Source organism: Lepidochelys kempii, chromosome 20, assembly GCF_965140265.1.
Source record: "Lepidochelys kempii isolate rLepKem1 chromosome 20, rLepKem1.hap2, whole genome shotgun sequence".
Classification (NCBI taxonomy): domain Eukaryota; kingdom Metazoa; phylum Chordata; order Testudines; family Cheloniidae; genus Lepidochelys; species Lepidochelys kempii.
Window position 1 is genome coordinate 13568639 of NC_133275.1, and position 14238 is coordinate 13582876.

Below are 14238 nucleotides of genomic sequence, written 5' to 3' on the forward strand. Positions count from 1 at the left end.
GCCTAGAGGGGTTCTCTATGTTTTTGAATCTAATTACCCTGCAAGATATCTACCATCCTGATTTTACAGAGGGGATTTCTTTATTTCTATTTACTTCTATTTTTATTAAAAGTCTTCTTGTAAGAAAACTGAATGCTTTTTCATTGTTCTCAGATCCAAGGGATTGGGTCTGTGGTCACCTATGCAAATTGGTGAGGTTTTTTATCCAACATTTCCCAGGAAAGGGGGGGTGCAAGTGTTGGGAGGATTGTTCATTGTTCTTAAGATCCAAGGGTCTGAGTCTGTAGTCACCTAGGCAAATTGGTGAGGCTTTTTACCAAACCTTGTCCAGGAAGTGGGGTGCAAGGTTTTGGGAAGTATTTTGGGGGGAAGGACGCGTCCAAACAGCTCTTCCCCAGTAACCAGTATTAGTTTGGTGGTGGTAGCGGCCAGTCCAAGGACAACGGGTGGAATATTTTGTACCTTGGGGAAGTTTTGACCTAAGCTGGTAAAGATAAGCTTAGGAGGTTTTTCATGCAGATCCCCACATCTGTACCCTAGAGTTCAGAGTGGGGGAGGAACCTTGACAGTTGGATATTAGGAAAAATTTATTCACTAGGAGGGTGGTGAAACACTGGAATGCGTTACCTAGGGAGGTGGTGGAATCTCCTTCCCTTGAAATTTTTAAGGTCAGGCTTGACAAAGCCCTCGCTGGGATGATTTAGATGGGGATTGGCCCTGCTTTGAGCAGGGGGTTGGACTAGATGACCTCCTGAGGTCCCTTCCAACCCTGATATTCTATAATTCTATGATAAGGGTGTGGATGTGCTTATGGGTTTCCAGGTAAGTCGACAGCACTCTGAGAGTGAGAGCTTGTATACAGTTCTTGGATTTTAATTAATTCATAGCCCTTAATGCCAGAAGGACCCTTAGATCATCTAGTATGGCCTCCTGGATAGCACAGGCCAGAGAATGTCCCCCAGTCCCCCTAGCTTGTGTTTGGCTAAAGCATCTTTCAGAAAGGCCTCAGCCCAGAGGTGAAGACAGCAAGAGATGGAGGCTCCAGCCCTTCCCATTGGTTCTTTTTCTGCTTTTCTCTGCTAAAATAAAGAGTCCTTTAGTACCTGGTCTGAAGGTCCTTATACCCTGTGATTTATTCAGTGCTCAGTAATCTGTGTGATAAGCTAAACAGACTGAGCTCTGTCTCTCTCTCACTCTCAGGCATGCTCTCCAGCCCTACACTCATTTCTATGGCTCTTTTCTGCACCCTCTCCAGTGTTTTAAAATGTGGACACCAGATCTGGATGCAGCATCCACTCTCTGTCTCCCCACTGCTGTACACAGGGGGAACATCACCTCCCTGCACCTACTCTCTGCTCCTGTAAACACATCCAAGGGGCACATTGACCCGTTTGGCCACAGCATCACACTGGGAGCTCATGCTGAGTTGCTCGTCCATTATGATCCCTAAGGCTATGACCCCTAAGGGTATGCACTATTCAGCTGACATGGGCTTCTGGGGCTCAGGCTGCAGGACTGTTTAATTGAGGTGTAGACGTTCTGGCTAAGGCTGCAGCCCAAGACCCGCCCACCACTGCAGCTAATACATGTATTTTATCACTCTGGACTCGAAAGCACATACCATCAAGAAAACCAGAATAGGGGCTTGACTACATGGGGAAATTGACAGAGCTAGAGTGGCATAATTCCCCTATGTGGATACCTTATTCTGGAGTACATGGGACTTTGTTCCAGAATAATTACTCCTCTTCCACCATGGCTCTGCTGATCAATACCATGGTGTAGACAAGTCCTAAAAGAATGGAGGGAAAAGGAGTGACTTACTGGTTAGATTAGATGCACAGCTGAACTTTGGTGGAAAGATGTGCCAAAGAGATTAGCTGAGTTTTTTAAAAATCAATGGCAGAACAACATTGACTCCTTAGTGGGTCTCCCATGTCAACATCTTGACAGATGAAAGGAGATGTGACAGAGTCGTTCTCAAGTGGTGCTTAGCACTGGCATGGGAGACGACCCCGATGCACAAGTGGCAAACCTTCCCACAGAGGCTACAGCTCCACTCACCAGATGGAGTTTGGAGCACACTCTGCTTCCTGGCTCACCTGTGGGCCTCAGCCTGGGCTCGCTGACGGCTCTCCATAGTGACTGCACCAGTCTTCACCCTTCTCCCAACTGAGCAACCGTAGGCAGGATTTTCCCAGTTGTCAGGGGGAATGCTGAATTCCTTGAAGCCTTGCTTCACCTTGTCACTGTGTCAGACCTTTTGCCATCCTCAGCATCATGGGTGGTTCTTCAGTTGCCCATAGAGCACAACCTTTGGCAGATGATCCTGAGGTGTGTGCTCCATGTGTCCCAGCCAGCGAAGCCAGAGAGTGTCCAGCATAGTCTGCATGGGCTGTAAGCCAGTACTCTCAAAGATCTCGTTATTGGTGATCCGTTGGTACCACATAACTCTAAAGATTTTTCTAAGACAGCGGAGGTAGAAACCGTTCAATGTCTGCTCCTGCTTGGAGTACGTAACCCAGCTTTCACAACCATAAAGGAGGCTACTAAGGACACAAGCCTGATAATAAACAGACACCTTTGTGTTCAGGGTTAGCAGCTTGTGGTTCCAGTGACATGAGGTAAGTTTGTCAAAGGTAACAGAAGCTTTGGCGATTCTAGCATCAGGTTCCCTATCAAGGGTAAGTGAGCTGGTGAGAATTGAGCCGAGGCAGCAGAAGTGATCCATGTTATCCAGAGCTTTGTTATTGACATGGATTTTAGGTGGAATGTTGTTACCTTGTGACATGACAACTGTTTCCTTGATACTGATTCCCAGGCCAAACTTGGCGCATGCCTCAGAGAACTTGTTCACCATAACCTGCAGTTCATCAGGCAAATTAGAGACGAATGTGGCATCATCTGTGAAAAGCAGATCCCAAATAGTAAGCAGGGTGACATGCCTTCTGCTTTGGAATTGTATGATGTTAAACAGGCTGCTGTCCAATCCTCGGTTCAATTAGTTTGCCAGACTGATCATTTCCAAAGGTGCACTTAAGAAGAATAGAGAAGAAGATGCCCAAACCGGTGGGTGCTAAGATTTGCTTCATACCAGTATCGATACTAAACTGGGGTGACGATTCATTTTCATACTGGATAGTTGCCTTCATTCCCCCCTGGAACTCCTTGACTAGGGAGAGCACCTTTTGTGGACAGCCAGTTTTCAACAGGATCTTATAGATGCACGTTGATGGTCTTTTATAGGTCAATGAATGCTACACACAGAGATGCCTGTTGTTCACAGCTTTTTTCTTGCAACAAGTGCAATGTGAGGGACTTGTCAGTCATGGAGTGTCCAGCTCTGAACCCACACTGGCTCTCCGAGTAGACTCTCTCAGCAAAGAGAGAGTCTACTCTCTGGACTCTTTTCAATAGGACCCTTGCAAGCACCTTGCTGACCATGCTGAGCAAAGACTGATCCCTTGACAGTTGTTGCAGTCTGCTCTGTCCCCTTTATCTTGTAGAGCCATTATCTTCGCATCTTTCAGATCCTGGGGTATGTGGCTTTCTTCCCAACAGGCGCAGAGAAGTGCATAGGTGTCACTAAACTTTCTCCAGTCTACATTTAGGAGCTCCAAAAGTATCTGATCATTGCCTGCTGCTTTCCCAGATGGGATCTCTTTGATAGCCTTTGCTGCATCTTCAAGAGCTGGTATTTGGTCCATCTTCTGCATCATTGGAAGCTGGGGATGGCAGCTAAGGCAGTATCCCAGAAAATGGCATCCTTTGAGCAGAGTTCTTTGGCATGCCCTATCCATTGGTCAAGTTGTTTTTGCCTCTCAGTCAATATGGTTCTTTCCATAGGGAAAGAACAAGTCAAACATTACTTAGACAAGTTAGATGTCTTCAAATCACCAGGACCTGATGAAATGCATCCTAGAATACTCAAGGAGCTGACTGAGGAGATATCTGAGCCATTAGCAATTATCTTTGAAAAGTCATGGAAGACAGGAGAGATTCCAGAAGACCGGAAAAAGGCAAATATAGTGCCCATCTATAAAAAGGGAAATAAGGACAACCCGGAAATTACAGACCAGTCAGCTTAACTTCTGTACCCAGAAAGATAATGGAGCAAATAATTAAGCAATCAATTTGCAACCACCTAGAAGATAATGAGGTGATAAGTAACAGTCAGCATGGATTTGTCAAGAACAAATTGTGCCAAACCAACCAGATAGCGTTCTTTGACAGGGTAACAAGCCTTGTGGATGCGGGGAAGCGGTAGATGTAGTATATCTTGACTTTAGTAATGCTTTTGATACTGTCTTGTATGACCTCATAAACACTCTAGGGAAATATAACCTAGATGGAGCTACTATAAGGTGGGTGCATACCTGGTTGGAAAATCATTCCCAGAGAGTAGTTATCAGTGGATATAATTGGATGCTGGAAGGGCATAATGAGTGGGGTCCCACAGGGATCCGTTCTGGGTCCGATTCTGTTCTATATCTTCATCAATGATTTAGATAATGACATAGAGCACAGGTGGACAAACTATGGACCACGAGCCACATCCGGCCCACGGGACCCTCCTGACTGGCTCCTGGCCTGGGAGGCTAGCCCCTGGGCCTTCCCATGCTGTTCCCCCTCCCCCGCAGCCTCAGCTCACTGTGCCACCGGCACAATGCTTTGGGCTGTGGGGCTGCAAGCTCTTGCCGGGCAGTGCAGCTACAGAGCTGCAGCCTGACTCAGTGCTCTGTGCTGTGCGGTGGTGTGGTTGGCTCCAGCTGGGCGGCACGGCTCCCTGTCCTGGTGCTCTGGGCTGTGTGGGTGTAGGGGGCAGGGAGCAGGGGGGTTGGATAGAGGGCAGGGGAGTTTGGGGTGGTGGTCAGGGGATGGGGGTGTGGATAGGGGTCGGGGTGGTTAGATGGCGGGGAACAGGGGGGTTGAATGGGGGCAGGGGTCCTGGGGCAGGCAGTCAGGAATGAGAGGAGGGGTTTGATGGGGCGGCAGGGGACAGTCAGGGGCAGAGGGTCCGGGGGCGGTCAGGGGACAGGGAGGTGTGGATGGGGCAGGGGCCATCAGGGGACAGGCAACAGGGTGGCTTGGATGGGGCAGGAATCCCGGGGGAGGCATCAAGGGGCAAGAAGCAGGGGGGACCAGATGGGGGGCAGGACGGGCCATGCCTGGCTGTTTGAGGAGGCACAGCCTCCCCTAACCTGCCCTCCATACAATTTCGGAACCCCAATGTGGCCCTCAGGCCAAAAAGTCTGCCCGCCCCTGGCATAGAGAGTACACTTATTACATTTGCGGTTGACACCCAGCTGGGAGGGGTTGCAAGTGCTTTGGAGGATAGGATTAAAATTCAAAATGGTCTGCACAAACTGGAGAAATGGTCTGAAGTAAATAGGGATGAAATTCAATAAGGACAAATGCAAGGTACTCCACTTAGGAAGGAACAATCAGTTGCACACATACAAAATGGGAAATGACTGCCTAGGAAGGAGTACTGCGGAAAGGGATCTGGGGGTCATAGTGGACCACAAGCTAAATATGAGTCAACAGGGTAACACTGTTGCAAAAAAAAGCAAACATTATTCAGGGATGTATTAGCAGGAGTATTGTAAGCAAGACACAAGAAGTAATTCTTCCGCTCTACTCCGCGCTGATTACTCCGCACTCAACTGGAGTATTGTGTCCAGTTCTGGATGCCACATTTCAGGAAAGATGTGGACAAATTGGAGAAATTCCAGAGAAGAGCTGTCAAGGTTCCTTCCCCACTCTGAACTCTAGGGTACAGATGTGGGGACCTGTATGAAAGACCCCCTAAGCTTATTCTTACCATCTTAGCGGTAGATGATCAATGATTCATTGACCTCTTAGATTAAAAGCTGCCACAAGGTACAAACTATTTTATCTTTTGTCCCGGGACCTTATTGCTACCATCACCAAGTGTCTAACAAAAATAACAGGGAAAGAGACCACTTGGAAACGTCTTTCCCCCCAAAATCCCCCCAAGCCCTACACCCCCTTTCCTGGGGAAGGCTTGATAAAAATCCTCACCAATTTGCATAGGTGAACACAGACCCAAACCCTCAGATCTCAAGAACAAGGAAAAAGCAATCAGGTTCTTAAAAAAAGAATTTTAATTGAAGAAAAAGTAAAAGAATCACCTCTATAAAATCAGGATGGTAAATACCTTACAGGATAATCAGATTCAAAACACAGAGAATCCCTCTAGGCAAAACCTTAAGTTACAAAAAGACACCAAAACAGGAATATACATTCCATCCAGCACAGCTTATTTTATCAGCCATTTAAACAAAACAGAATCTAACGCATATCTAGCTAGATTGCTTATTAAACATTTACAGGAGTTCTGACCTGCATTCCTGTTCTGGTCCTGGCAAAAGCAACACACAGACACAGAGAACCCTTTGTTTCCCCCCCCCCCCCCCAGCTCTGAAAGTATCTTGTCTCCTCATTGGTCATTTTGGTCAGGTGCCAGCGAGGTTATCTTAGCTTCTTAACCCTTTACAGGTGAAAGGGTTTTTCCTCTGGCCAGGAGGGATTTAAAGGTGTTTACCCTTCCCTTTATATTTATGACAAGAGCAAAAATGATTAAAGGTCTAAAAACATGACCTATGAGGGAAGATTGAAAAAATTGGGTTTGTTTAGTCTGGAGAAGAACAGACTGAGAGGGGACATGATAACAGTTTTCAAGTACATAAAAGGTTGTTACAAGGAGAAGGGAGAAAAATTGTTGTTCTTAACCTCTGAGGATAAGACAAGAAGCAATGGGCTTAAATTGCAGCAAGGGCGGTTTAGGTTGGACATTAGGAAAAAGTTCCTAACTGTTAAGCACTGGAATAAATTGCCTAGGGAGGTTGTGGAATCTCCATCATTGGGGATTTTTAAGAGCAGGTTGGACAAACACCTGTCAGGGATGGTCTAGATCAGTGTTTCCCAAACTTGGGACACCTCTTGTTCAGGGAAAGCCCCTGGCGGGCTGGGCCGGTTTGTTTACTTGCCGCATCTGCAGGTTCGGCTGATCGCGGCTCCCACTGGCCGCAGTTCGCTGTGCCCAGCCAATAGGGGCTGTGGGAAGTGGCAGCCAGTATGTCCCTCGACCCGTGCCACTTCCTGCAGCCCCCATTGGCCAGGCACAGAGAACTGCAGCCAGGGGAGCCGTGATCGGCCAAACCTGTGGACACGGCAGGTAAACAAACCAGCCCAGCCCTCCAGGGGCTTTCCCTGAACAAGATGTGTCCCAAGTTTGGGAAACACTGGTCTAGATAATACTTAGTCCTGCCTTGATTGCAGAGGACTAGACTAGATGACCTCTCAAAGTCCCTTCTAGTTCTATGATTCTATGATCTTTTGCTTTCAGGTTTGGGGTCTTTTTACAAGGGGGACCAAGTGCCTCTTTAATTCCATTATGGGTACCATGAAGGACTCACTGGGACTCATAACCTAGCAAATCTCAGCTCTGCTGTATTCACTTCCCTTTTGTATTTGCTTCCTCTCGTTTCAATCCTTACATAAGGAAATAATATGTACTAGCAATGGTTCTATTTATCCTTGAATAAAAGACCTAATATTTGCTTTAACAATAATGAAAATATAGACCTGATAGTACGGATTATTAAAAGGTGTCATTTTGCATACTTAAGTCTGTTGCAATTTTCTCTCCAATGATTCATGTGGGGTGTTGTAGTGAATATTTAGTTTTAAAACACCCCTTTTTCAGTGACAGGTTTCTCAGTGCAGATTTTAAACAGCTCCCTCTCATTTTACACTTCTCTAACTATTGTAGCTGCAGTTCTCTATCATATCTAGGGGTAGTGCTATTTAGCTATATATCTGTATCTATATCTATGTATGTCATTGGGCTAGGACTCTTGGTTATATACAAAATCGTATTGGTGTCCCTGTCTAAATAAGGAAGATCTTGGGGAGCTGGTAGGGGCTTGGTCTGGCCCCCCCTCTAATTATAAAAAAACTGGGGTAGGGGTTAGTTGGATCCAAATGACTCAGTTTTAAAGGTGAGCACAGCGAGGCTGGCACGCAAGTGCCCAGTGCCCGGGGCATGCCCACTCCCCACACTGCCCTCAAACACACTGCATTGGGGCCTGGCCTGGTGCCGTAGGATGTTCCCATCCATACCCAATGGCCGACAGTCAGCACTGCCCATGCCCCACTTGGCACAGGGCTGCAGGGGGCAAACTGGCTGTTGCTGAGTGAGGTGCCCTCCCTACCCGGTACCCCACCACTGTGCCATTGTGTGGCACTGAGGCGTGGGAATGGCCAAGCGGTAGGGTTGCCTGAAAAAGGCACAGCTGCAAGGGGCTGGGAGCAGCCAACTGCCCCATCCCTGAGGGGTTCCCCCAAATTGCTGCATGCCCATCCCCAGTGAATAATAGAATATCAGGGCTGGAAGGGACCTCAGGAGATCATCTAGTCCAACCCCCCGCTCAAAGCAGGACCAATCCCCAATTTTTGCTCCAGATTCCTAAATAGCCCCCTCAAGGATTGAACTCACAACCCTGGGTTTAGCAGGCCAATGCTCAAACCACTGAGCTAAGGCCATTCTATATATCAGGCTGTGGCATCTCCCCCTCCCCCACTGCTATGTGTGGGGAACGTGGGTGGGTCACCTGTGACCCTGGCAGATGGTGCTGCCGCCTGCCCTCCCTGGGAACTGATGCAGCCCTGCCATCTGTCACAGCTCAGCTCTCAGTGTGGCTGCTGGGAGCTCGGTGCAGGGAGCTTCCCAGTAAAGCTGCGTCTCAGACCAGGGATCCGGCTGCCACCGTGGCTCAAGCCACAGAGGGGGCCCAGGCAGAGCACCCACGGGAGCCTCGGCACTGCTAGATCTCCCCTCCCCATGGCAAAACAGTGTCTCCATCCCTGACAATTGTTCAATCCAGACAGGCTGTGTTTCTGAGAGCTCTGTTCTAGGGACTTCTGGGGGCAGGTCTCTGGCCCATGCAATGTGGGAGGTCAGCCCAGATCATCCCAGTGGGCCCTTCTTCCCTGGGAGTCTCTAAAAACCTGGTTGCAGCAATAGGGAGCAGGAAACCCAGTGGAGCTCCCCAGGGTGTAAAGTGGGGACTGGCCCATTAGGATCACTAGAGCAATAGGGTTCAACCCAGTGCTGGGGCTGCCCCAGGAGATTCACCCCAATCCCTAACAGGAGGGCAGCTCGTGGGAGTAAAGGGTTGGACAGTGTCATGGCACAGCCAAGTACAGGTGTCATGGGCACATCAGGGAGGCACAGCATGGGTTAGGTGTGGGTGTCATGAGCACACCAGGAAGGTGCTGGAACAAAAGGGGTTAAGAGTCAATGCAGGCGTTGTGCACACACCAGGAAGGGGCCTGGCAAAGCAGAGGTTAGGGCATCAGTGAGGGTATAATGGGCACTGTGATGTTGCACTCCATATGTTTTATGGAAATATGCTTATGAGTGTAAATATGATGTAACTGGAATATGCTTTATGCAAAAGGTCTCTTGTACTGTATTTTCCACTGAATGCATCCGATGAAGTGAGCTGTAGCTCACGAAACCTTATGCTCAAATAAATTTGTTAGTCTCTAAGATGCCACAAGTACTCCTTTTCTTTTTGCGAATACAGACTAACACAGCTGCTACTCTGAACATAACAAAGGTTATAACCTACAGAATATATTCCTCCTATTTGTGTGCATATATCAGTCTTGTATCTGAAGCTAGAAATATAAAGTATAACTCTGGGGTCCTATTGTAATTATGCAAAGTGTGGGCCACTAATGGTGGTTTGGAATCTTGATGGCTCCCATTGACTAGGACAATTGGTTGTAAATGGCTCTGTTTACTTGCAAACCTTCCTGTGTTCCTGTAAGCCAGCCCAAGAAGAATGGAGGCTGGGGAGCTCACAGGACATGTGACCATGTCACATGATGCTGAAATCCATCTTAAATCTGGTACCTTTCCATTTAGAAGGAGGGGTGGGGACCCTGAGAGACAAAAGATTCCTGCCTTGGGCCAAAGCTATAAAGGGGGGCAGTGCAGAACATAGGGGGCTGCCAGTCATGAAAAACCCCTAGTTACCACCTGAGCTGGAACTAACAAGGACTGCACCGGGGAAGAATTGGGCCCAGACTAGGAAGGAGTCTAGTCTGTGAAAGGTTTCAGAGGAACAGCCGTGTTAGTCTGTATTCGCAAAAAGAAAAGGAGGACTTGTGGCACCTTAGAGACTAACCAATTTATTTGAGCATGAGCTTTCGTGAGCTACAGCTCACTTCATCAGATGTTTACCGTGGAAACTGCAGCAGACTTTATATACACACAGAAATCATGAAACAATACCTCCTCCCACCCCACTGTCCTGCTGGTAATAGCTTATCTAAAGTGATCAACAGGTGGGCCATTTCCAGCACAAATCCAGGTTTTCTCACCCTCCACCCCCCCACACAAATTCACTCTCCTGCTGGTGCTAGCCCATCCAAAGTGACAACTCTTTACATAATCAAGTCGGGCTATTTCCTGCATAGATCAAGGTTTTCTCACATCCCCCCCACCCCCATACACACACAAACTCACTCTCCTGCTGGTAATAGCTCATCTAAACTGACCATTCTCCAGGTTTAAATCCAAGTTAAACCAGAACATCTGGGGGGGGGGGGGTAGGAAAAAACAAGAGGAAACAGGCTACCTTGCATAATGACTTAGCCACTCCCAGTCTCTATTTAAGCCTAAATTAATAGTATCCAATTTGCAAATGAATTCCAATTCAGCAGTTTCTCGCTGGAGTCTGGATTTGAAGTTTTTTTGTTTTAAGATAGCGACCTTCATGTCTGTGATTGCGTGACCAGAGAGATTGAAGTGTTCTCCGACTGGTTTATGAATGTTATAATTCTTGACATCTGATTTGTGTCCATTTATTCTTTTACGTAGAGACTGTCCAGTTTGACCAATGTACATGGCAGAGGGGCATTGCTGGCACATGATGGCATAGATCACATTGGTGGATGTGCAGGTGAACGAGCCTCTGATAGTGTGGCTGATGTTATTAGGCCCTGTGATGGTGTCCCCTGAATAGATATGTGGGCACAATTGGCAACGGGCTTTGTTGCAAGGATAAGTTCCTGGGTTAGTGGTTCTGTTGTGTGGTATGTGGTTGTTGGTGAGTATTTGCTTCAGGTTGCGGGGCTGTCTGTAGGCAAGGACTGGCCTGTCTCCCAAGACTTGTGAGAGTGTTGGGTCATCCTTTAGGATAGGTTGTAGATCCTTAATAATGCGTTGGAGGGGTTTTAGTTGGGGGCTGAAGGTGACGGCTAGTGGCGTTCTGTTATTTTCTTTGTTAGGCCTGTCCTGTAGTAGGTAACTTCTGGGAACTCTTCTGGCTCTATCAATCTGTTTCTTTACTTCTGCAGGTGGGTATTGTAGTTGTAAGAAAGCTTGACAGAGATCTTGTAGGTGTTTGTCTCTGTCTGAGGGGTTGGAGCAAATGCGGTTGTATCGCAGAGCTTGGCTGTAGACGATGGATCGTGTGGTGTGGTCAGGGTGAAAGCTGGAGGCATGCAGGTAGGAATAGCGGTCAGTAGGTTTACGGTATAGGGTGGTGTTTATGTGGCCATTGTTTATTAGCACTGTAGTGTCCAGGAAGTGGATCTCTTGTGTGGACTGGACCAGGCTGAGGTTGGTGGTGGGATGGAAATTGTTGAAATCATGGTGGAATTCCTCAAGGGCTTCTTTTCCATGGGTCCAGATGATGAAGATGTCATCAATATAGCGCAAGTAGAGTAGGGGCTTTAGGGGACGAGAGCTGAGGAAGCGTTGTTCTAAATCAGCCATAAAAATGTTGGCATACTGTGGGGCCATGCGGGTACCCATAGCAGTGCCGCTGATCTGAAGGTATACATTGTCCCCAAATGTGAAATAGTTATGGGTAAGGACAAAGTCACAAAGTTCAGCCACCAGGTTAGCCGTGACATTATCGGGGATAGTGTTCTTGACGGCTTGTAGTCCATCTTTGTGTGGAATGTTGGTGTAGAGGGCTTCTACATCCATAGTAGCCAGGATGGTGTTATCAGGAAGATCACCGATGGATTGAAGTTTCCTCAGGAAGTCAGTGGTGTCTCGAAGGTAGCTGGGAGTGCTGGTAGCGTAGGGCCTGAGGAGGGAGTCTACATAGCCAGACAATCCTGCTGTCAGGGTGCCAATGCCTGAGATGATGGGGCGCCCAGGATTTCCAGGTTTATGGATCTTGGGTAGTAGATAGAATATCCCAGGTCGGGGTTCCAGGGGTGTGTCTGTGCGGATTTGATCTTGTGCTTTTTCAGGAAGTTTCTTGAGCAAATGCTGTAGTTGCTTTTGGTAACTCTCAGTGGGATCATAGGGTAATGGCTTGTAGAAACTCGTGTTGGAGAGCTGCCGAGCAGCCTCTTGTTCATATTCCGACCTATTCATGATGACAACAGCACCTCCTTTGTCAGCCTTTTTGATTATGATGTCAGAGTTGTTTCTGAGGCTGTGGATGGCATTGCGTTCCGCATGGCTGAGGTTATGGGGCAAGTGATGCTGCTTTTCCACAATTTCAGCCCGTGCACGTCGGCGGAAGCACTCTATGTAGAAGTCCAGTCTGCTGTTTCGACCTTCAGGAGGAGTCCATCTAGAATCCCTCTTTCTGTAGTGTTGGCAGGGAGACCTCTGTGGATTAGTATGTTGTTCAGAGGTATTTTGGAAATATTCCTTGAGACGGAGACGTCGAAAATAGGATTCTAGGTCACCACAGAACTGTATCATGTTCGTGGGGGTGGAGGGGCAGAAGGAGAGGCCCCGAGATAGAACAGCTGCTTCTGCTGGGCTGAGAGTATAGTTGGATAGGTTAACAATATTGCTAGGTGGGGTGAGGGAACCATTGCTGTGGCCCCTTGTAGCATGTAGTAGTTTAGAAAGTTTAGTGTCTTTTTTCTTTTGTAGAGAAGCAAAGTGTGCGTTGTAAATGGCTTGTCTAGTTTTAGTAAAATCCAGCCACGAGGAAGTTTGTGTGGAAGGTTGGTTCTTTATGAGAGTATCCATTTTTGAGAGCTCATTCTTAATCTTTCCCTGTTTGCTGTAGAGGATCTTGATCAGGTGATTCCGCAGTTTCTTTGAGAGCGTGAGGCACAAGCTGTCAGCATAGTCTGTGTGGTATGTAGATTGTAATGGATTTTTGACCTTCAGTCCTTTTGGTACGATGTCCATCTGTTTGCATTTGGAAAGGAAGATGATGTCTGTCTGTATCTGTACAAGTTTCTTCATGCAGTTGATAGATTTCCACTCCATACGGCTAAATGCAGTGCCTTGCATAATGACAGGTTTCAGAGGAACAGCCGTGTTAGTCTGTATTCGCAAAAAGAAAAGGAGTACTTGTGGCACCTTAGAGACTAACCAATTTATTTGAGCATGAGCTTTCGTGAGCTACAGCTCACTTCATCAGATGTTTACCGTGGAAACTGCAGCAGACTTTATATACACACAGAAATCATGAAACAATACCTCCTCCCACCCCACTGTCCTGCTGGTAATAGCTTATCTAAAGTGATCAACAGGTGGGCCATTTCCAGCACAAATCCAGGTTTTCTCACCCTCCACCCCCCCACACAAATTCACTCTCCTGCTGGTGCTAGCCCATCCAAAGTGACAACTCTTTACATAATCAAGTCGGGCTATTTCCTGCATAGATCAAGGTTTTCTCACATCCCCCCCACCCCCATACACACACAAACTCACTCTCCTGCTGGTAATAGCTCATCTAAACTGACCATTCTCCAGGTTTAAATCCAAGTTAAACCAGAACATCTGGGGGGGGGGGGGTAGGAAAAAACAAGAGGAAACAGGCTACCTTGCATAATGACTTAGCCACTCCCAGTCTCTATTTAAGCCTAAATTAATAGTATCCAATTTGCAAATGAATTCCAATTCAGCAGTTTCTCGCTGGAGTCTGGATTTGAAGTTTTTTTGTTTTAAGATAGCGACCTTCATGTCTGTGATTGCGTGACCAGAGAGATTGAAGTGTTCTGGAGCCTCTCTGAGGGTGAGATTTACCTGTATTCCATTTCTTAATATATTAGGCTTAGACTTGCGTGTTTTTGCTTTATTTTGCTGGGTGACTTACTTTCTTCTGTCTGTTATTACTTGAAATCACTTAAATCCTACTTTAATTATAATTAATAAAATTATTTTTGTTTATTAATTAACACAGAGTCAGTGATGAATATCTGTGGGGGGGC